General features: G+C 35.1%; 1 protein-coding gene across 7 annotated transcripts in view; it reads left to right on the top strand.

Moving 5' to 3' along the window:
• SOX6 (SRY-box transcription factor 6) overlaps positions 1-22,229 on the top strand; it is a 650,826-nt gene that overhangs the window by 123,147 nt on the left and 505,450 nt on the right. For 3 of the 7 annotated variants that reach the window (XM_066251026.1, XM_066251029.1, XM_066251022.1), the window contains exon 3: positions 12,108-12,189. The exons of the other annotated variants lie outside the window; for them this stretch is intronic. The gene's annotated coding sequence lies outside the window, so the exon portion shown is untranslated. The remainder of the gene's footprint in view (positions 1-12,107; positions 12,190-22,229) is intronic. 7 annotated transcript variants of the gene reach the window in all.

Here is a 22,229-nt window from a genome sequence, read left to right as displayed (position 1 = left end):
TTTGCATAACACCAGTGACCATTTTCATTTTCTTTTATTTCTGTTGTCGCCTTATTGTATCTTTCCATTCTATTTCCCCTGAAGGACGGCAATGTAAGCATGTTAAGAGTAAATGCAAGGTTTGCCTAATCTTATAATGCTGAAAGGTGTCATTATATCTAGGCTATCAGTAATGCTATGTAGCCTTCCTGGCATACATTTTAATGCTGTGTAAGGTCTAACAGGACAGTGTGTCTCCCAGATATATTGAATAGATACATATTTAATTCTGATACCAACCTAAAGTCAACTCGCAAGAGGGTACAAGAAACAGATTTCTGTGATGTGAAGAAATAAACATCTTTACTGGACCAAACCGTCAATCTTGGAAGCTTTGGCCGTATGGAATTTATCATTTGAAGCAATCCAGCATACCTGGAACTCAGTATCTTAGTGAGGCAAGATCTGGCCCAATAGTACCATGACACTGGATGGTGTAATCAGTGGTCCATCTAACTTTCCACTTGTTCCCAGAAAGCTATTTAAGGATGTAATTATGTTTTCCCAGTTATGGCAAATCATTTTTTTTTTTTTTTTTGGTAGCAAATATTTTCTTTCCAGGAGAGTGCTTAGTATTTGTTGGAAATTAATTCAACTCCACAAATATATACTGAGTACTGACTATATTCAAAGTAGAACTTTAGATGCTGCATTGGAAACAAATGCACAAGTACAAAGATTCTGTCATCAAGAACCTTAGAATCTAGACATAATTATTAAACCTTATTCCCTTTATTTTTGTTTCTAGTGTCTCAGTGCATGACTCAAAAAGTTTATTGATATATGTTAATTAATTGGCATTGGTTATTGCAGAGATGAGCAGAGATGTGATTCCCCATGCTGAATATCTTAAGTGCCTTAATAAAGTAAAAAATAGCACACTGCTTCAAAAAAAAATTAAAGATATGTTCCTTTAAGAAAAATAAACTAAGGAAGCAGGCTTTTTCGTGGTCTGTGAAAGTTGAGTAGAATTTTGTCAGTGGAATGGATGAAGGGATGAAGAGAGAGGAGCATCATGGTAGTGAAGGGAATAGCAGGAACATGAATATGGAACAGACAAAAGAAAGCAGGGAGTTCTGGGGTAGGTAATAATGAGAAATCCAGTTTGATTGAGGTATAAGGTATGTATAAGCTATAATATTTAGTGTGATTGTGGCCCATAAGGCTAAGTTAAGGCATTTGGTAGATTTCAGGTGGACATCACAACCAAATAGTTCAGTGGTAAGACAAAAGATTTGCTTTTGAAAAATTAATTCAACCAGCAGAGTTGATTAATGGATAAAAAGGACTTGAACTGGAGAAACAGTTTGTGAGGGATATTGCAATAGTTCAGGCAGGAGGTAAAAGGGTTAAACAAAGGTAGATATTTTGAGAACATAAGGAAGAGACTTTGTCAATGTAAGATCAATAAGACTGGTAAATGAGAGAGAGAGAGAGAGAGAGAGAGAGAGAAAGGCAGGGGAGATGGGGAAAAGGAGGAAGCATCAACTCATAGTAGTTGCTTCTCGTGTGTGCCTTGACTGGGCAAGCTTGGGCTCTCAAACTGGTGACCTCAAGCATTCTAAGTTGACACTTTATCCATTGTGCCACCACAGGTCAGCCTCTCCAAACAACTTTTGAGTCCTTCTATGAATCAAATTATATTAGATGCTTCATATTAATTTTAAAATAACACCGCATGTTCATGGATTCAAATAACTAATATTGTTAAAATGTAAATACTACCTAAATATAGGTTCAATGTAATGTATATCAAGATTCTAATGGCATCTTTTACAGAAGAAGAAAAAAAACACTCCTAAAGTTTATATAGAACTACAAAAGACCCTAAATATCTCAAGAAATCCTGAAAGAAGAATAAAGCAGAAGGTATCACACTCTTTGATCTTAAGTGATACTAATCAAAACAGTATGGTACTGGCATAAAAACAGACAAGTAGACTAACAGAACAGAATAAAGGGCCCTGAAATAAATCCAAGCTATATAGTCAACTATATTTGACAAGGGAACCAAGAATACACAATTGAGAAAAGTTAGTCTCTTCAATAAATGATGCTGAGGTAATTGGATATTCACATATAAAGAGAATGAAACTGGACCCCTATATTACACTCCTCACAAAAATGAACTTGAAATAGATTAAAGACTTAATTTTAAGACATGAAACCATGAAACTCCTAGAAGAAAACATAGTAATAATGCTTCTTGACATGGGTATTGATAATGATTTTTCGGATATGACACCTAAAGCACAAGCAAAAAATAAAAAATAAACAAGTGGAACTACATCAAACTAAAAGCTTCTGTACAACAAAGGAAACCATAACAGGGTGAAAAGAAAACCTATAGAGTCAGAGGGAAGTGGGATGAGGGGATGGGATCTGAGAAGGTGAAGGGATTAGTGAAATTATATATACATAACACACAGATACAGATAACAGGACAGCAAATCCCAAAAGGAAGGGGGGAGAGAGGGCAAGGGGGACAAAAGGGTGGGGGTGAGGGAGTTATATTGAATGGGACATTTGAATTCATGTTGACACAGTAAATTAAAATTAATAAAAAATTTAAAAAAACGTATAGAATGAAAAAAATTATTTTCCAACCACATATCATATATGTGGTTAATATCCAAAGAATATAAAGAATTTATACAACTCAAGAGTGAAAAACCAAATAACCCAATTAAAAATGGGCAAAGGACCTGAATAGACATTGTTCCAAAGACGATATATACAAAAGGCCAGCAGGTACATGAAAAGATACTGAACATCATTAGTCATTAAAGAAATGCAAATTAAAACCACAATGAGATATTACCTCACAATGATGAGTAGAATGCCCATCATTAAAAATGCTGGTGTGAATGTGGAGAAAGGGTCATCCTTGTTGGTGGATTGTAAATTTCAGCTATTATGGAAATCAGTATGGAAGATGCTAAAATAATTAAAATTGAACTGTCATATCTTCCAGCAATTCCACTTCTGGTAATATATACAAAGGAGATGAAACAGTCACTTGAAAAGATATCTGCAACCCCATGATCATAGAGGCATTATTTACAATAGCCAAGTCTTGAAAATAGCCTAACATGTCCACTGACAGATGAATGGATTAAGACAGGGGTCCCCAAACTACGGCCCGCGGGCCACATGTGACCCCCTGAGGCCATTTATCCGGCCCACCCGCCGCACTTCCGGAAGGGGCACCTCTTTCATTGGTGGTCAGTGAGAGGAGCACATTGACCATCTCATTAGCCAAAAGCAGGTCCATAGTTCCCATTGAAATACTGGTCAGTTTGTTGATTTAAATTTACTTGTTCTTTATTTTAAATATTGTATTTGTTCCTGGTTTTTTTTTTGTTTTTTGTTTTTTTTTACTTTAAAATAAGATATGTGCAGTATGCATAGGGATTTGTTCATAGTTTTTTTTTATAGTCTGGCCCTCCAACGGTCTGAGGGACAGTGAACTGGCCCCCTGTGTAAAAAGTTTGGGGACCCCTGGATTAAGAAGTTGTGGTAAGGCCCTGGCCGGTTGGCTCAGTGGTAGAGCGTCAGCCTGGCATGCAGGAGTCCCGGGTTCGATTCCTGGCCAGGGCACACAGGAGAAGCGCCCATCTGCTTCTCCACCCCTCCCTCTCTCCTTCCTCTCTGTCTCTCTCTTCACCTCCTGCAGCCGAGGCTCCATTGGAGCAAAGATGGCCCGGGCACTGAGGATGGCTCTGTGGCCTCTGCCTCAGGTGCTAGAATGGCTCTGGATGCAACAGAGCGACGCCTCAGATGGGCAGATCATCGCCCCTGGTGGGCATGACAGGTGGATCCCGGTCGGGCGCATGCGAGAGTCTGTCTGACTGCCTCCCCATTTCCAGCTTCGGAAAAATGCAAAAAAAAAAAAAAAAAAGAGAAGTTGTGGTATACGCAGTGGAAATCACTCAGCCCTAAAAAATGAGGAAATTCTACCATTTGAAACAACATGGATAGATCTTGAAGGCATTGTGTTAAGTGAAATAAGTCGTATAGAGAAAGATAAATACTGTATGACGTTGCATACATGTAGAATCTAAAAACACAAAACAAAAACAAAATATCTGCCAACCAAACTCATAGATAAAGGGATTGGTCATGTGGTTATCAGTGGCAGAGGTTGGGGAAGAAGGAATTGGAGGAAAGTGGTCAAAAGGTACAAATTTCCAGTTATAGGTAGTTGGGATGTAATTTTCAACATGTTGACTATAGTCAACACTGCTGTATAATATATAGAATAGTTGTTAAGAGAGTCCATCCTGGCCCTGGCCGGTTGGCTCAGTGGTAGAGCATCGGCCTGGCGTGCGGAAGTCCCCGGTTTGATTCCTGGCCAGGGCACACAGGAGAGGTGCCCATCTGCTTCTCCACCCCTACCCCTCTCCTTCCTCTCTGTCTCTCTCTTCCCCTCCCGCAGCCAAGGCTCCATTGGAGCAAAAGATGACCCGGGCGCTGGGGATGGCTCCTTGGCCTCTGCCCCAGGCGCTAGAATGGCTCTGGTTGTGACAGAGCGACACCCCGGAGGGGCAGAGCATCGCTCCCTGGTGGGCATGCCGGGTGGATCCCGATCGGGCGCATGCGGGAGTCTGTCTGACTGTGTCCCCGTTTCTAGCTTCAGAAAAATACAAAAAAAAAAAAAAAGAGAATTTTTTTTCCTTTTTCTTTTTTTTATATTGTACCTATATGAGATGATGGACGTTAGCTGGACGTATTGTGATAATCATTTAACAACAGAGGCATACTTCGTTTTATTGTACCTTGTTTTATTGTGCATCACAGATGTTGAATTTTTTACAAATTTAAGGTAAGACATCACACCAACATAAGATTATGACTTGCTTTATTGCAAGATTCACTTTATTGCAATGGCTGGATCTGAACCTACAATATCTCTAAGCCTGTATATGTAAATCAAATCATCATGCTGTATGCCTTAAATTTATACAGCGACATATACCAATTATTTCTCAATAAAACTGGAAAAATATATTATGTGTAATTCCCAGCACACCCGAGTACTGCTATGTACTACTTGTGATCTAAGACAAATCATATAACCTCTTGGAGCCTCACCTGTAAAGTGAGAATATTACCTATTGCACATTTTATTTTTATTTTTTATATTTTTTCGAAGTGAGATGGGGTGGGGTTGGGGGAGGCAGACAGACAGACTCCCACATGTGCTCGACCAGGATCCACCCGGCATGCCCACCATGGGGGTGATGCTCTGCCCATCTGGGGCATTGCTCTGCTGCAATTGGAGCCATTCTAGCGCCTGAGGTGGAGGCCTTGGAGCCATCCTCAGTGCCTGGGCCAACTTTGCTCCAGTGGAGCCTTGGCTGTGGGAGGGGAAGAGAGAGAAAGGAGAGGGGGAAGGGTGGAGAAGCAGATGGGTGCTTCTCCTGTGTGCCCTGGTCGGAAATCGAACCCAGGATCTCCACCTGCCAGGCCGACGCTCTACTGCTGAGCCAACTGGCCAGGGCCCTATTGCACTTTTAAAAATAGCTTTATTGAGTTATAATTGGCATACAATAACTAGCATGTATTTAAAGTATACAATTTGATAAGTTTTGATATAGGTATACTGTTAACAGTAAAGCTATTTCCACAATCAAGATAATTTACATATTCATCACCCCTAACAGTATCATTTTTTAAAATAAATTTTTATTAATTTTAATGAGGTGACATTAATAAATCGGTACATATGTTCCAAGAAAACATCTCCAGGTTATCTTGTCATTTAATTATGTTGCATACCTGTCATCCAAAATCAAATTGTCCTCTGTCACCTTCTATCTGGTTTTCTTTGTGCCCCTCTTTTCCCCCCTCTCCCTCCCTCTCCTCACCTCCCCCCCTAACCACCACACTCTTATCCATGTCTCTTAGTCTCGTTTTTATGTCCCACCTATGTATGGAATCATGCAGTTCTTAGTTTTTTCTGATTTACTTATTTCACTCCGTATAATGTTAACAAGATCCCACCATTTTGTTGTAAATGATCTGATGTCATCATTTCTTATGGCTGAGTAGTATTCCATAGTATATATGTACCACATCTTCTTTATCCAGTCATCTATTGAAGGGCTTTTTGGTTGTTTCCATGTCTTGGCCACTGTGAACAATGCTGCAGTGAACATGGGGCTGCATGTGTCTTTATGTACCAATGTTTTTGAGTTTGGGGGGTATATACCCAGTAGAGGGATTGCTGGGTCATATGGTAGTTCTATTTTTAGTTTTTTGAGGAACCACCATACTTTCTTCCATAATGGTTGTATTACTTTACATTCCCACCAACAGTGGATTAGGGTTCCTTTTTCTCCGCAGCCTCTCCAACACTTGCTATTACCTGTCTTGTTGATAATAGCTATCTAACAGGTGTGAAGTATCTTAATGTTCCTTCAGAATCCCTTACTCCTGCCTCTCCTTGATCTTTCCCTGACCTCATCCCCAGGCAATTGTTGATCTGCTGTCACTGTAGATTAGATTGCATGGAAACAACTTTTCTGTAAGTGGGGTCATACATTAAGTACTTTTTTTTTGTCTAGTTTCTTTCATTCAGCATAATTATTTTCAGATTCACTCATGTGTATATGTCTATACTTTAATTTTAAAATTGCTGAGGAGTATTGCATTGTATGGATATACCACAATTTGATTATTCATTTAGGTCCTTTCTAGTTTTTGGTTATTACAAATGAAGCTACTTTGAACATTTGTCTTAGGGGGGACATATACTTTTATTTCTCTTGGGTAAATACCTAGGAGTGGAATGGCTTGGTTACATAGGTGTATGTATAACTTCATAGTAACTGCTAATTTTTTCTGGAGTGATTATACCTTTATACATTCCTGCTAGCAATGAGTGAGAGTTTCGGATGCCCTACCTTCTTATATTTTGTCTTCAGTTTTAGCCATTCAAGTGTTTATACTGGTACCTCATTGTGGTTTTAATTTGCATTTCCCTAATGGCTGATGGTGTTGAGCATCTTTTCATTGCTTAGTTGCCATCCATCTATCTACTTTGTTAAAGTGCCTTTTAAGTCTTTTGTTGTTTTTTAAAATTGAAGTTATCTTCTTTTTTATTGAGTTGAAATAGTTTTTACATATTCTACATACAAGTGATTTGTCAGCGATTTGTTTTGCACATATTTTCTACTAGTCTATTGGTTAACTTTCTAGTTTAAGTATCTTTTGAAGAACAAAAGTTTTAAATCTTGACAAAATCCAATTAATTGCTTTTGTTTGACATTTCATGTTTTTTTGTGTCACATTTAAGAAATTTTTGTAAAACCCAAGGTCACTAAGATTTTCTCCTATGCATTTTTTAGGAATTTTATAGTTTATTCTTTTAATTTAGGTCTATGATTTATTTTGAATTTTTTTTTCTAGTGGGTGAAATAAGGTTTAAGGTTTATATTTTTGCTTACAGTTATTCAATTATTCCAGTATCATTGGCTTAAAAGATTATCTTTTTCCTACTAAATTGTTTTGGTGCTTTTGTTGAAAATCAGTTGACTATATAAAAATAGGTTTATTTCTGGAGTTTCCATTTCATTTCATTGATCTATTTGTCTATTTTTTCTGTCACTATCTTGATTACTTGATTACTGTAGCCTCATAGAATGAGTTGGGAAGTATTTCCTCCTCTTCAAATTTCTGGAAGCGTTTGTGAACAATCAATATTATTTCTTTTCAAATGCTTGAAAGACCTCACTAGTGAAGCCATCTCTGGGGTTCGAGTTTTCTTTGTGGGAAGGTTTTTAACTAAAAATTTAATTTCTTTAATATATACAGGGCTAATTGGGTTGTCTATTTCATCTAAGTATACAGTTTATTTAAGGGCATTCATCTAAGTAGTTGACTCTATTGGCATAGAATTGTTCAAAATAGCTATAGATTATTCTTTTAATATACAAGGATAATAGAATCTTTAGTGATATAACCTCTCATCTGATATAAGAATGTAAACACTACATATCAAAATTTAATATTGCTTTTTTATTTTACTGATTTCAGTATTTATTCTTATTGTTTTTTCCTTCAGTATACTTTGATTTTATTTTGCTCTTCTTTTTCTAGTTTCTTAAGGTCAAATTTGAGATTATTAATTTCAGACCTAGTTTTCAATATAGGTGTTAGTGCTGTAAATTTACTTTTAAGTATTTCTTTGCTGCATCCCATAAATTTGGATATGTGATGTTTTCATTTTTATTCAAAATACTTTCTAATTTTCCTTTTTATTTTTTCATTGACCAATGAGTTATTTAGAAACATTATTTTATTTCTTAATATTTAGGGATTTTTCTAGATATCCTTCTTTTATTAATCTCTTATTTCTTTTGTTGACTGGCAAGTTCTATAAATATAGATTAGGTAAAGTTGATTGATAGTGTTGTTTAAGTATTTTATATACTTACTTATTTTTTTGTACTTGTTCTGTAATTAACTGAAAAAGATTTTAAAAATGAATAATTCTTGTAATTTTATTAGTTTTTCTGTTTTATATTTTGAACCTAGGTAACTATTAGAAAAGTAAATGTTTAGGATCATTATGTCCTCCTAATATATTGAATCCCTTTATCATTACACAAGAATTTTTTTTTTATCCCAGGTAATGTTCCTTACTCTAATCTACTTTGTCTGGTAGCTACTGCAACTTTCTTTTTATTAGTGGCACTGTGGTATATATTGCTTTATATTTTCACTTTTAAAATATTGTTTTTCATTTTTAAAAGGGTATTTAATAGACTGCATGCAATTGAGCTTGCATTTTATTCTAGTATGACAATCTTTCCCTTTTAATTTGGGTGTTTAGACCATTTACATTTAATGTGATTATGTGGTTGAATCTGTTCTTTGTTTTCTATTTGTATCATCTGTTCATTATTCCCTTTTTCCTGCTTTCTTTTTAATTTATTGATAATGTTTATGAAGTTATTTTAAATATTTTGTTGGTTTATTCTAATTTTTTGTTTTATTTTGTTTTAGTGTTTGATTTACAGTTTACAGCAACACTAAACAACTTATGATATTCTTACTTCAAGTAATATTATCCCATTTTACATACTGTATAAGAATCTTATACTAGTATACTTTCATTTCTCTCTCCTAGCCTTTGTGCTATTGTTGCCATACACATCACTTCTACATATGTTATAATTCTAAAAATAATTTTTGATTTGAATAGTCAGTGGCATTTGACAGAGATTTAAAAAGAGTCTTTTATATTTACCTGTATATACCATTTTCACTGTATTTTACTCCTTTGTATAGATTCAGCTTTCACTTGGTAACAATACCTTCTGCCTAAAGGATCTAACATTTCTTGTAAAATATGTATGCTGATCAGCTGGTAAGATCTTCTTCAGCTTTTGTGTTTTTGAAAAAATCTTTATTTTGCTAGGTATAAAATTTTAGATTAACTTCTTTGATAATGTAAAGATATTGATTATTTTTTGCTTGCATTATTTTAAAAAATAAGTCTATATTGTTTTTAAAAACAAGTCTGCTGTAATTCTTAAAATATATGTTCTTCAAATATGATGTGTCATTTTCCTCTGGCTGCTTTTATGATTTTCTCTTTTTGCTGGTTGTAAGTAATATGATTACTTTGTGCCTAGGTGTAGTTTTCTTAATGTTTCTTGAGCTCGAGTTTTTTTTTTAATTTTTGTATTTGTGGGTTTAGTTTTTGTCACATCTGGAAAAATTTCAGCCAGTATTTCTTCAGATATTTATTTGTTCACTTCCATTTTTTTTTGTGTGGAATCCAATTTCACATTTGTTAAGTAACTTGAAGTTATCTTACAGCTCACTGATTCTTTTCACATTTTTTTCAGTTTTATTTTTGATGGTTTCTATTGATAAATCTTTACATTAAGTTTACTTGTTTTTGTTTGGTATGCTTAATCTACTTTTATTTTCACACAATGTATTTTTCATTTCAGACATATTTTTTATCTCTAGAAGTTAAATTTGAATCGTTATTATATATTCAATGCCTATACTTAATATGGTCAGTCTTTTAGTTCCATAAGAAATAGAACACAACTATAACTGTTTTAATACCCTTGTCTACTCATTCTATCATCTGTGTCATTTCTGGATAAGTTTCGATTAATTGATTTTTCTCTTCATTATGGGTTGTATTTTTCTGCTTCTTTGCATGGCTGGTAGTTTTTTACTGGATGCCAAAAATTGTGAATTTTACTTTGTTGAGTACTGAATATTTCTATAAATATTTTTTAGTTTTTTTTTCTGGTATGTAGTTAAGATACTTGGATACAGTTTGATCCTTTCAATCCTTTCCTTGCTTTTAAGCTTTGTATGTTGGAACTAGTGCAGCCTTTAGTGTAATGTTAATTTTCTCCACTGTTAAGACTCACCAGTGTCCCTTGTGTTATGAAGTTTTATACTTTTGATCATGGGAAAATAAACTATTCCTGGCCTTATATGAGCTCTGGGACTATTCTCTCTGCTCCTTTTGGATATCTTTCCCTAACCTTGGTTAGTTTCCTTATATACACAAAGCAGCTGATCAGTAATTGCTTAAAATCTGCGAGGGACTGTGCCAATCTCTAGAAGTCTATGTGCAGGGCTGACTCCTCTATTACTCTGCTCTATGGACTATAGCTGTCTTGGCTCCCTAGATTCCCAGCTCTACCTTCTTAACTCATTATGCTCTGCCTCTGTGCACTGCAGTCAGTAATTTCCTTTTTTATGCAGTAACCTTTAAGGATACCCTCATTTGTTTTTCCTTTCTTAGGAATTACTATTCTTCATTGCCTGATGTTCAGTGTTTGAGAACTGTCATTTTCCTATATTTTGTTCATTTTTTTAGATGCTTAAGCCAGAAGAGTAAATCCAGCCCCTGTTTGTCCATCTTGGTCAGAAGCAGAAGTTTCCATGTGTGTGAAGAAATTATATTGCACTATATTGAGTGCTTCACACATCAAGTATATTCCATAAAAGATAGTTACTATTGCTATTTCTCTGCCTGGGTCCTGTTAATGAAGCATTATCTTAGATACCACCTACAATATGAAGTCTTTCTGTACTACTACCTCCACAAATGACTTACTACTCTTTGTTCTTTATATCCACATCACTTTTAAAAAATGTACTTTTATTATGACACAAATCTATGTTATAAATTTTGGGTTGTTTATTTCTTTGTGGTAGATTGCAAGCTTTTAGACAAATAAGCTCTATTTTGTTTCTCTGTTCTTAGTTTCTAGAAGATGATAAATGTTTAGATATTTGTTGCAAAAATGAATATTTAATAGTGTCTTATACCTTTTATAAAATATTGAAGAATAGAATTTTTGATTGAAAAGGAAAAGAGGTGGTTTAAGAATATAAGACCATTTGAGCAGATCAAAAGCAGAAAAAGATATGATTTTAGGGATCCAGAGAACAGCATGTGAGCAAGTGATGGTTGATTGGGGTAGATAATATAGAATAATAGTAATAATGATTATAGTAATAATAACAGTTCCTGTGAAAGTAAGAGAGGATAGAGGAGTACAGAATAAAAGAATGAGAGAAACATACATTCTGTCAATGAAACTATTTTCTGATTACATTGCTGTAAAATAGATGGCAATATTGGTAATATGTAACTGTATATTGTGTGAATTCTTGTAACTATAAGTGTTGTAATAAAGGCTTTTAAACAAAGTGGTGAGAGAATACAACATACTTTTTGGAGTAGGTGAATCATGGAAAAACGTGGTAGGAATGGATTAACTGAGAAGAACCAAAAAGGAATTCTAGCTAGCAGAGAATAATAAAAACACAAAGATAGTATAGGCTATAAATAAGCATAAGGTAGCAGAAAGAACAAATGAACCTAGGAGTTGGGTTCACAGGGCTTTATTCTCACCTCCATCAGTGGTATAACTCTTGACAAATTATTTAGCTTGAGACTCAATTTCCTCATCTGTGAAGTGGGTGTGCTTGTTGGGAAGATTATCTGATGCATAGAGAACATTTATTTTATATCTGGCAGATAGTGGGTCCAATAACTATTAGTTTCTTCTTTTTAGACATTCTATATCTTCTGATGAGGAAAGGAAAATGCTTCAAGAAGGACTTTGTGACCCCTCATCACTTTGTATAAGAGCCCAGGTATAATATATATATATGTATATATATATAGTTTATGAGTATAACTAATGTTCCCACTTATTATTTCCATGCAAATGAGGATTGCATTGCATTTTTGTGGTCTAATACTAAGGTCTAGGTAATGTTAATACCCATTTTCTTTACATTTTCTAGTTTTAAATTGTAGTATTTAAAACTATTGGGATTATTGGCTAATCTTTAGATTAGTAAAATTAAACCATTTTACTACCATAATTAAACATTTTTCAGAAATGCTTCTATTATAGGATACATAACTATTGAATGAAAGATTGTGCAGATAAGTATCAAAATGTTAAAATTTCCCAAGTTTCTAGCCCATTTGTATTTATTTCTTTACGATATAATTGACATAACATTAGTTTTAGGTGTAGGTTATGTATTTTATAAACAAAATCAGTATTTATCTCAATTATCTATCTTGAAAATGATGCAATATAAAGTACAGAGTAAAGTTTAGAAACCTTTGACTATATATATAATCATACTATAAATTACCAAACAACTTATAAAAGACCACTACTAAAGTACACTGCTCACACAAATGTTTTGGATATATGAAGATTTTAGAAGTAGTTCTAACATAACTAATCTAGAAAGTAGAGAAATCTTTTATTTTTTCACTAAAGGAAAAATTTAGAATTTTTCTAGTTAACTAACTCTTTGCTTAAGAGAACTAAAAATTTTACAGTAAAATAGAATAAAAAGTAATAAGCCATAATAGTTTTGGAGTCAATTTTCAGCATTGTTTTTGGTTCTTGAATACTTTCATTGATACATACAATTTATAAGTGTAGTACATAATTCTGCTGATCCGGCTAAACAAAGAACCACCTTTAGTCATCTGCCTGGTATCTCCAGTGCTGGGTGCTGAGCTGTCAAGTTTCTGGCATGGAGTGGCCCCTGGCTTCATTTGCACCCTTTGCTATAGACTGGGTCTTTGCATATACGAACTTTAGTCTGGCCTTGATGATAGTTTGCTTAGTTCGAGTCACTTTATTTTTAGTTTAAAACATGTTGCCTTCTGGATGCTTGTAAACATGTGGAGAGGCCAAGTTTTGATGGATCTCACAAACTCCTCTATAGGGCATGAACTGAAATCATGGAGCTGACACTATTAATAATTCAACATTTGGCAGTTTTGTAGATATTAATGCATTTGTAGTTCACCTTGACAAATCTTGACCCAATCACATGTGAAAATAAATTTAGTCATCTCATTTTAGTCTCTGGTGAGTATTTTAATATTTTTTCTACTCATATGTGAAATAGAGAAAATATTAATCTCCCCTTAGAAATGCAAGATTCATAGCCCACATGACTATGTGTTGTGAAATAAAAGAAAATATGTTACAATAAATTGCCATCTTGATTTAATGAAAAAGAATGTTAAGGAGTTTTTATGTTACATTATGGCTGATTTGGGATATTTTAAATTATTCACTTTTTCTAAATTTCAAGGCAAAGTACCTACTTTGGTATTTTAGGTAAACATTTAACTCTTTAAATAACCAGTAAATTTATGTATTTAATGCAGGTAAACTGTATAAAGTATTTATCAAAAAATTAAAACATGCTAATAATCGTAAGTATGTATTTATATAATGGCTAAGTATACTCAGTATTAAGGAGAAAATTACAGTTATTTTACAAAAATTACTTTCATGGGGAAATAAATATATCTTCTTGTATTAAAATGCCTTTGGAATGACACAATTTCTTTTAAGTTATTAGTAATTCCAGGACACACCTAATAACTTGTGGGGCCTAGAAATAATATGGCAATGACTAAGTAGAAAGAATTTTATTCTTAAAATTTGGTGGCTTGTTGAGCTGTCTGAATAATCTGTGCCCTTCTGGCATATACCAAATGCATTTAAAATTGCAAAGGAATTTTTTTCATTTGTTATCTAACCTTGCTTCTTTCATGCTAACATAACCATTATGTTGTCAGGTTTCCTCTTTTGAAGAGTATAAAAAAGATAAAAGTGTATTATTGGTCCTTGAAGTATTTGGGTACATATTTTTCTAAAAGTCCTTACTATTACATTCAAAAGTTGAAGTATAAGAATAAAAAGCTTATAAATTTGAAATAACCTCTTATGGTGATAAAATGTGGTTCACATTACTCGGTAAAAAACACTGACTTAATATATTTTTAACAAACAAAGCAAATGGGGACTATTTTGTTTTGGCTGCTTATAAAAATGATTTTAACTTTTAATGAATTTTAGTATAGCCAGAGACTTATGTCTCAATATTATATTTTCATTAGCATAAATTTTCAAGTGGGCAATTATGTCCACATGATAAATATGTGGGGTTAATGATGGTAATTTGCCACCTGTGTTTTGAAGCAGTTCCTTTTGATTCTTAGTGAAAATTTCCATAGTTTTCTTGGTAAGGCTTTTGATCTAAAAAAATTCTAAATTGAAAGGAAAAAAATTAACACTATAAAAATTTCACTCTTGCCAATAAATGAATCATATGTAAGGTCTGGAGATAAGTAGAAAAGAATTAGAGGTATATTTTAGAAAGCAGGTTGGATTTATTTAAAGAATTTATAGGAGTGTCTTTATCATGCTACAGTAGTAAAAAATGGCATTGTGCTACCAGCTTAGTGATAAAAGTGAAATAGATTTGAAACCATAAGCTGATTAAGTAACTTTGGCTCAATTTCTCTTTGCTTCTGTATTCCTGCAAAGGAGAACGCAGCATCTCTGTGAACTACCTGAATTTCTCTTGCTCTGGAAAATTATAAAGTTCAACTTGCTTTTGGCACAGTCTAAGTTATGTGGATTAGGTAAAGCTGATCTTAAAAGTGAAAAATTGTATACTCCGCAAACCCCAGCAGATATTTTGACACACTCTTGGAAATGATGAGTTGTCATAAATTTAAACATAACCTTTCCTAGCATGGAAACTTCACTAATAAATGGCTTTGAATATTTTATGAATGACTGAGCACCCTGCTTTGCTAATAAGTCCTCTGGAAGCTATGACTTTCTGGGGATGGTGTTACTTTTGGAGGAAGAAGTGTTGAAGAGAAGGTACTGATGAGGTGTCATATAATTTTACAAGTTGCATAACTGCTTTTAACTACAAAACTATCTCTGATTAAAATAACAATTGAGCTTGTAATTTTTTCTGAACAGCTGCTGCTACAGGGGGTCATTACCTTGGAGAGCTTGAAAATAATCGTACTCCTGGTACGAGTTATGTAGTCTTGTGTTTTACAGCAAAGCACAAAGTTTAAAGCCTATAGAAGAATGTTATTTGAAAGCTGTCAAACCATGTTAAAAAAGACTGCATCGTCAAAAGGCCCTGGTGGCCATGATTCTGCATGTAGCCTTGTCTTATTCATTATAAAATGCATGTTTATAAAGTTCCACAGAGCATCCAATTCCCAATTCACTTATATCAGCAAGACTTAACTTGCTCATTAATCTAAATTCTTTTGCAACTTTAATCTACATGTTTAATTAATCATAAAATGAGGCGGTAAGTAATTTCAGCAATGTGTGGCTTGTTATCAGATGCATTTAATCACTCTTCTGTGAGCTCATTTGGAAACACCTGAAGATGTCGAGTGCAGTTTGAATAAGCATAAATTATTCTTTGTCAGTGTACTTCACTCAACTAATAAGACATTAATTTAAAAGGCACTGTTTGTCATTTTTAGATCTTTACCAATATTTTTAGCTTGGCAATATAACTCTAATTGTATATATGATTCACAACTAGTGCCCGACATAGGAAAGGGTAAGAGTTTAATTCATTTTTCTTATTTACATGTAATTATGTCATGTAATCTTAGTTTTTAATGAGGATTAACCATCTTATAAGTATTCATATGCTTTTGGAATAAAGTACTAATGAATTATAGTTAGAAAAATTATTTGTTGGTATAGAAGATTGTGATTTTTTTGTTTCTTGCCTAGGTTAGGTCTGAAAGAATGTGAGGTTTGGGAGAGGGCATTGATTTGAGAAAACAGGTGTTGCACAGGGATTACATAATGCAGATATTAACCTCTAAAAAAATCCAAATGATATATCTATATTTAACTATCTCCCATAATAACATATATAGTCCTTTTATAGGACCAGGTTGCCTAATATAAAGACAGTCACATCCCTGCCTCTCAACCCCATTCTCTTAATGTTATCACATAGTTGATGATAGCAATTTTAAAAAAGGCAAACAACAAGAACAACAATAATAACAAAACCCACTCATAGCTTCAGAGCAAAAAAAAAATTTGGGAGAGCTGAATGAGTTATATATCTCAATGTCAGGAGTATAGGAATAAAAATTGCATTTTATAGGATGTCATCACCTGTCCTGTTTATGCCATGAGAGCAGTGACACACGGTAAGAATAATTATCTCAGTGGAAACAAATTTATTTACCTGCCGTGGAGCATCCCTGTTCATCTTACTCCTGAACTCATCTCACTCATACACTATCTATGGATTGTCAGCAGTGAGCCAGAGGGGATGATTCCTGAAGAGAGAATATTGGTTTGCACTAAAATATAGCCACAGTTTCCATTTTTATTTGATGTGCACATCTCCTGGGCTTCTCCCCTTTCTTCAGGGATCCTTTACACTGAGCTAACAGTTATTTATATGTCCATTTCTTACCCCTATGACTCATGATTATGTAAAAATTTTTTTCCTGTTTTTTATTTTCTTAAGGGAAAACAAAATCCTAGGAAATATCATTTGTACTGGTGATATTATAGAGCTCATAGCAGCCCATCACAGTGAAATGCCATTTACCCTTATTTTACTTATAGAAGTATAAATTGTTTTTTTTAAACCCCTGATGAAAACCTCATGCACAGGATCCTTCTTCCGAATCATACTTCAAAAACAACATTTTATTAAAACTTAACTTTCTTGATTAGAATACTTTCTCATTTCTATAGAATTATAGAGGATAGACACATATAGTCTAATATAAAGGCTTGCTGTCAGTTTTTCTTGATAAGGAACCTCTCAAACTTTTCTAACTCTCTTCCCCTGGCAAAACCTGAGGTGATTTTCCCAAAGATTTATTTCTAGCTTGTTGTTTTGGGTGCAAAGAAAGAACACAGTGTCCCTCACCCCCAACTGATGCATGAGAGACCTGCCCTGCGGTCCTATTAGGTCCCTCCACACAAAGACAACGATGTATTTTATAAAATATTACATTTTAACTGTAGCTATTTGTCTGTATGATGTACTTCAAGAAGGAAATCATAACTCAATTCTGTGAAGCTCTTATATTCTCAGATATTTGCTGTGAGTTTTTGCAGGCAGGCAGACACACACACACACCCACACAACAAAATTCACCCAAAATACACACACGCTGACTCTTTACCAGGTCACAAACAAGGACATACCACTTGAACATGCTTCTTCAAAGGTGCCTTCACGATTGGGTAGAATGTACAATGCCCAGGATCATGCACTACTCCACTAGGTGCAGCTGAATGATGGGCCTTCCATTCCCAGCTGAGCTGGCAGTGATGGTTTGCAGGGCTCTGATTTTAATACATAGTTTCTGTGGCTGAAGGACTACATCCTGGTAAAGAAAGAGATTACTAATTTGCATTCCCACCAGCAGTGAATGAGGGTTCCTTTTTCTCCACAGACTCTCCAACACTTGTTATTACCTGTCTTGTTGATAATAGCTAATCTAACAGGTGTGAGGTGGTATCTCATTGTAGTTTTGATTTGCATTTCTCAAATAGCTAATGAAGATGAGCATCTTTTCTTATATCTGTTGGTTGACCATTTGTATGTCCTCTTGGGAGAAATGTCCGTTCAAGTCCTCTCCCCATTTTTTTTTTTTGTATTTTTCTGAAGCTAGAAACGGGGAGAGACAGTCAGACAGACTCCCGCATGTGCCCGACTGGGATCCACCTGGCACGCCCACCAGGGGGCGATATTCTGCCCACCAGGGGGCAATGCTCTGCCCCTCCGGGGCGTCGCTCTGTTGCAACCAGAGCCACTCTAGCGCCTGGGGTAGAGGCCAAGGAGCCATCCCCAGTGCCCGGGCCATCTTTGCTCCAATGGAGCCTCGGCTGTGGGAGGGGAAGAGAGAGACAGAGAGGAAGGAGAGGGGAGGGGTGGAGAAGTAGATGGGCGCTTCTCCTGTGTGCCCTGGCTGGGAATCGAACCCGGGACTTCTGCACGCCAGGCCGACGCTCTACCACTGAGCCAACCGGCCAGGGCCCTCTCCCCATTTTTTAGTTGAATTGTTTGTTTGTTTGTTTTTTGCTGAGCTTTCTGCATTCTTTGTATATTTTGGATATTAACCCCTTATCAGAGCTGTTTGCAAATATCATCTCCCATTTAGGTGGCTGCCTATTTGTTTTGTTGTCAGTTATCTTTTGCTGTGTAGAAGCTCTTTGGTTTGATGTAGTCCCATTCATTTATTTTTGCCTTTAGTTCACTTGCCTTTGGGCTCAAATTCGTAAACTGTTCTCTATGACCAAGGTCAATGAGTGTAGTACCTATGTTTTCTTCTTTGTAATTTATCGTTTCAGATCTTATATTTAAGTCTGATCCATTTTGAATTAACAACCATTATGGAAAAAAGTATGGTGGTTTCTCAAAAAATTAAGAATAGAACTGCCATGTGACCCAGCAATCCCTCTACTGGGTATCTACTCCAAAAACTCAAAAACACTGGTATGTAAAGACACATCCACCCACATATTTATCACGGCATTATTCACAGTGGCCAAGACATGGAAACAACCAGTGTCCCTTGATAGAGGATTGGATAAAGAAGATCTGGTACATATATACAGTAGAATACTACTCAGCCATTAGAAATGATGATATATTGCCATTTATGACACCATGGATAGATCTTGAGAACATTATACTGAGTAAAATAAGTAAATCAAAAAGGTTAATATATATAAAAAAGCTAAGAACTGTATAATTTCATACATAGGTGGGATATAAAACTGAGACTCATGGACATAGATAAAATTGAAGTGGTTCCCAGGGGGAGGGGGACATGAGGGAGGTGATGGTGGGGGGAAGGGTGTAAAGAGGGACAAATATAGGGTGACAGAAAATGATTTGATTTTGGGTGATGGTTATACAACATAATCAACAGTTCTAATGCTATAGAAATGTTCACCTGAAACCTGTGTACTCTTATTGATCAATGTCACCCTGTTAAATTTAATTTTCTAAATAAAATAAAAAAAAGAAAAAGGAATATCTGATGGCAGAGAGGGATGGGAGGCAGATGGGTGAGAGGAGCATGTGCAATGTGGTGCCACTAGCACATAGGCTCTAGGGGAAGATTTGGGAAGCCTGATTGGACATCAGAGTCTGCAGCTGCTGTAGGACTTCAGGCTCAGCAGATGAATGTGAATGTCATAGTGCAGTTAGTTGCAGGCAGTACTTCTGACCTTATACTACAAGTCTCAATATCTTAAAACCTTTTTTTTTTTCAGAGACAGAGAGAGAGAGTCAGAGAGAGGGATAGATAGGGACAGACAGGAACAGAGAGTGAGATGAGAAGCATCAATCATCAGTTTTTTGTTGCGACACCTTAGTTGTTCATTGATTGCTTTCTCATACGCGCCTTAACCGTGGGCCTTCAGCAGACCGAGTAACTCCTTGCTCGAGCCAGTGACCTAGGGTCCAAGCTGGCGAGCTTTGCTTAAAGCAGATGAGCCTGCACTCAAGCTGGTGACTTCGGGGTCTCAAACCTGGGTCTTCCGCATCCCAGTCTGACACTCTATCCACTGCGCCACCGCCTGGTCTGGCTAGAACTTTTTAAAATGGAATTTATTGGAGTCACATTGGTCAATAAAATTATGCAGGTCTCAGGTGCTCATTCCTATAATACATCACCTGTATAGTACATTGTGTGATCACCACTCTAAGTCAAGTCTCCCCCCATCACCATGTATCCCCCTCTACATCACCTCTATCCCTCCCACACTCCTCTTCCCCCCCAACCCCCACACTATTATGTGTCCATAGAGATCAGTAGTTTATTTCTATTAAAATGGAAGAATAATATACTCAGTTATGCTTTATGCCTCATCTCAAGAGAAGTCCTGATATCTCCCACTTTTCCACCCCAGTTTCTCAAGTTAAATTTTATTCTAATTCTTACTGAAAATGTTGTTTTATTTTCTATTAAAACCTTCATAATTCATACCCAGGTTCATTCATACCAGGATTCATTCCTTTGAATCCAGGTTTTGTTTGTGAACATTGTTTGCCTTTCTGTAGCAAGCTAGTTTTTCTTAATCATTAGAAATTGGTTTTTATTAGATCATTTAGGCATCCTATCTGTACAGTACATTTGTTGGATTTATGAGAAGTTCTGATGGCATTTATATGGACCCACATAACCTTCCTCATATGTAAGTGTGCATTTAGTTATTTTTCTGGAATTTTCATGAGAATAGATTGACTTGTAGTTCTGTTAACTTTCTGGTATCCTCAGCTTAGAACCTTGTGAATTTTTAAAGGCAGCATCTGAATCGCCTATAGTCAGGAAAATATAAGGGTGTATATAATTTTAGAAACTGTCTATATTTTTCCATTACTCATAATATATAATATTGGCATGGTTATCAGTTTTATAATATTAATGACATATGACAGCCATAAATATCATTTGTTTATGCATACTTCCAAGTATTATATTTGAAAATCCCAGAATATATAATATATAGTAAATGAGGAAGTAATTTATAGCTTTCACATTGGATTCTTAGTTTTCTTTTTTATTTATGCTCTTTTTTTTTTTGTAAAGCATATGACTTACTTTAAAAAGGCTGATAGTCAATTGCCTGTTTTTTTTTTTTTTTTTAGTATTTCTTTATATCACAAGAAGACTTTCTGAAGTATAAACAGAAATGTATTTGTAGGCAATTTTCAACTTACTAATAGATAAAGTTCTGAAAGTTTGTTGTTTTGAATTTGGATTGGGTATTAATAGAGAAAGCATGTTATAGATGGTGATTTGGTTCCTTGGGTAACCTACTGAAACCCATTAATTCCATAGTATGGCTGAATTACACTATTGAGAGTACTATAGTAGCTAACTAACTACAGTTTGTTAATTGGTTTTGGTATGAAATCTCATTTTGAAGTCTTAACTTTAATGACATTCTTTTGATGAATTTCTGATAGTGGGATTTGAGCTTTTCCACTTCACTCTACCAATTCACAGCAGTGAAAATGAAATACTTCTTAGAAAGGAATTTGGGAGGTGAGAAGGTCTTCCTTCAGGAAAGTAACTGGGTATTCCGCCTGAAGTAGAAGTGAAATGGGTAACCCTGGTGGGGACTGTATATCTGTTTACAAGTGAATGGCATTCTTTTGGAGATTTATATATTTTTAGAGTCAAGAAGGAGCATTTTCTAATTGTACACTGATGAACCAAAGGGTGGAGATGATCAGTACTTCTGCTCATTCACTATGCTTCCCAGTATATTCCAATCATTTTCATTGTATATCTTCTACTTACTCCCCCAACCTACCACCATAATTTTGGCTTTTGATTTTTAAATGGTAGCACTGGTGAGAGTAGTTCACTTCTAATATCACAACCATTTTTGAAATGTATTATTTATTAGGATCATGAGGTGATATTTGTATATAGAAAGCAGCTGAAGTTGACTCAAAATGAAATATTCCCAAACACATGATTGCTCACCCAAATGAAGACCAATAGTGCATTGCTGTTAAACTGCATTTTGCCCTTCAAGTGTATCAGAAGAGAGTTGTATGAAAGTGCAAATAGGTAATGGAAAGTTTATTTGGTCTCAAGTGAAACATCACCTTGAACCTCAGAAATTGAATTATATTTATCTTTTTTTACTTCAAATCTGGCAAATTTTATGTATTTTTTGATTGCCGGGGGAAAGTATGAAAAAAGAAGAGTAATGGAGATAAAATGAGAGAAGTGGTATTTAAAAGGCTCTAAAGATTTAAGTTGTCAGAGAAAACAGTTGGATGAGTTATGGGTAAAAAAGAAGGAATTT

Source organism: Saccopteryx bilineata, chromosome 1 (genome assembly GCF_036850765.1).
Source record: "Saccopteryx bilineata isolate mSacBil1 chromosome 1, mSacBil1_pri_phased_curated, whole genome shotgun sequence".
Lineage (NCBI taxonomy): Eukaryota > Metazoa > Chordata > Mammalia > Chiroptera > Emballonuridae > Saccopteryx > Saccopteryx bilineata.
The sequence above is the reverse complement of the archived record's forward strand: the minus strand, read 5'-3'. Positions and strand labels throughout refer to the sequence as shown.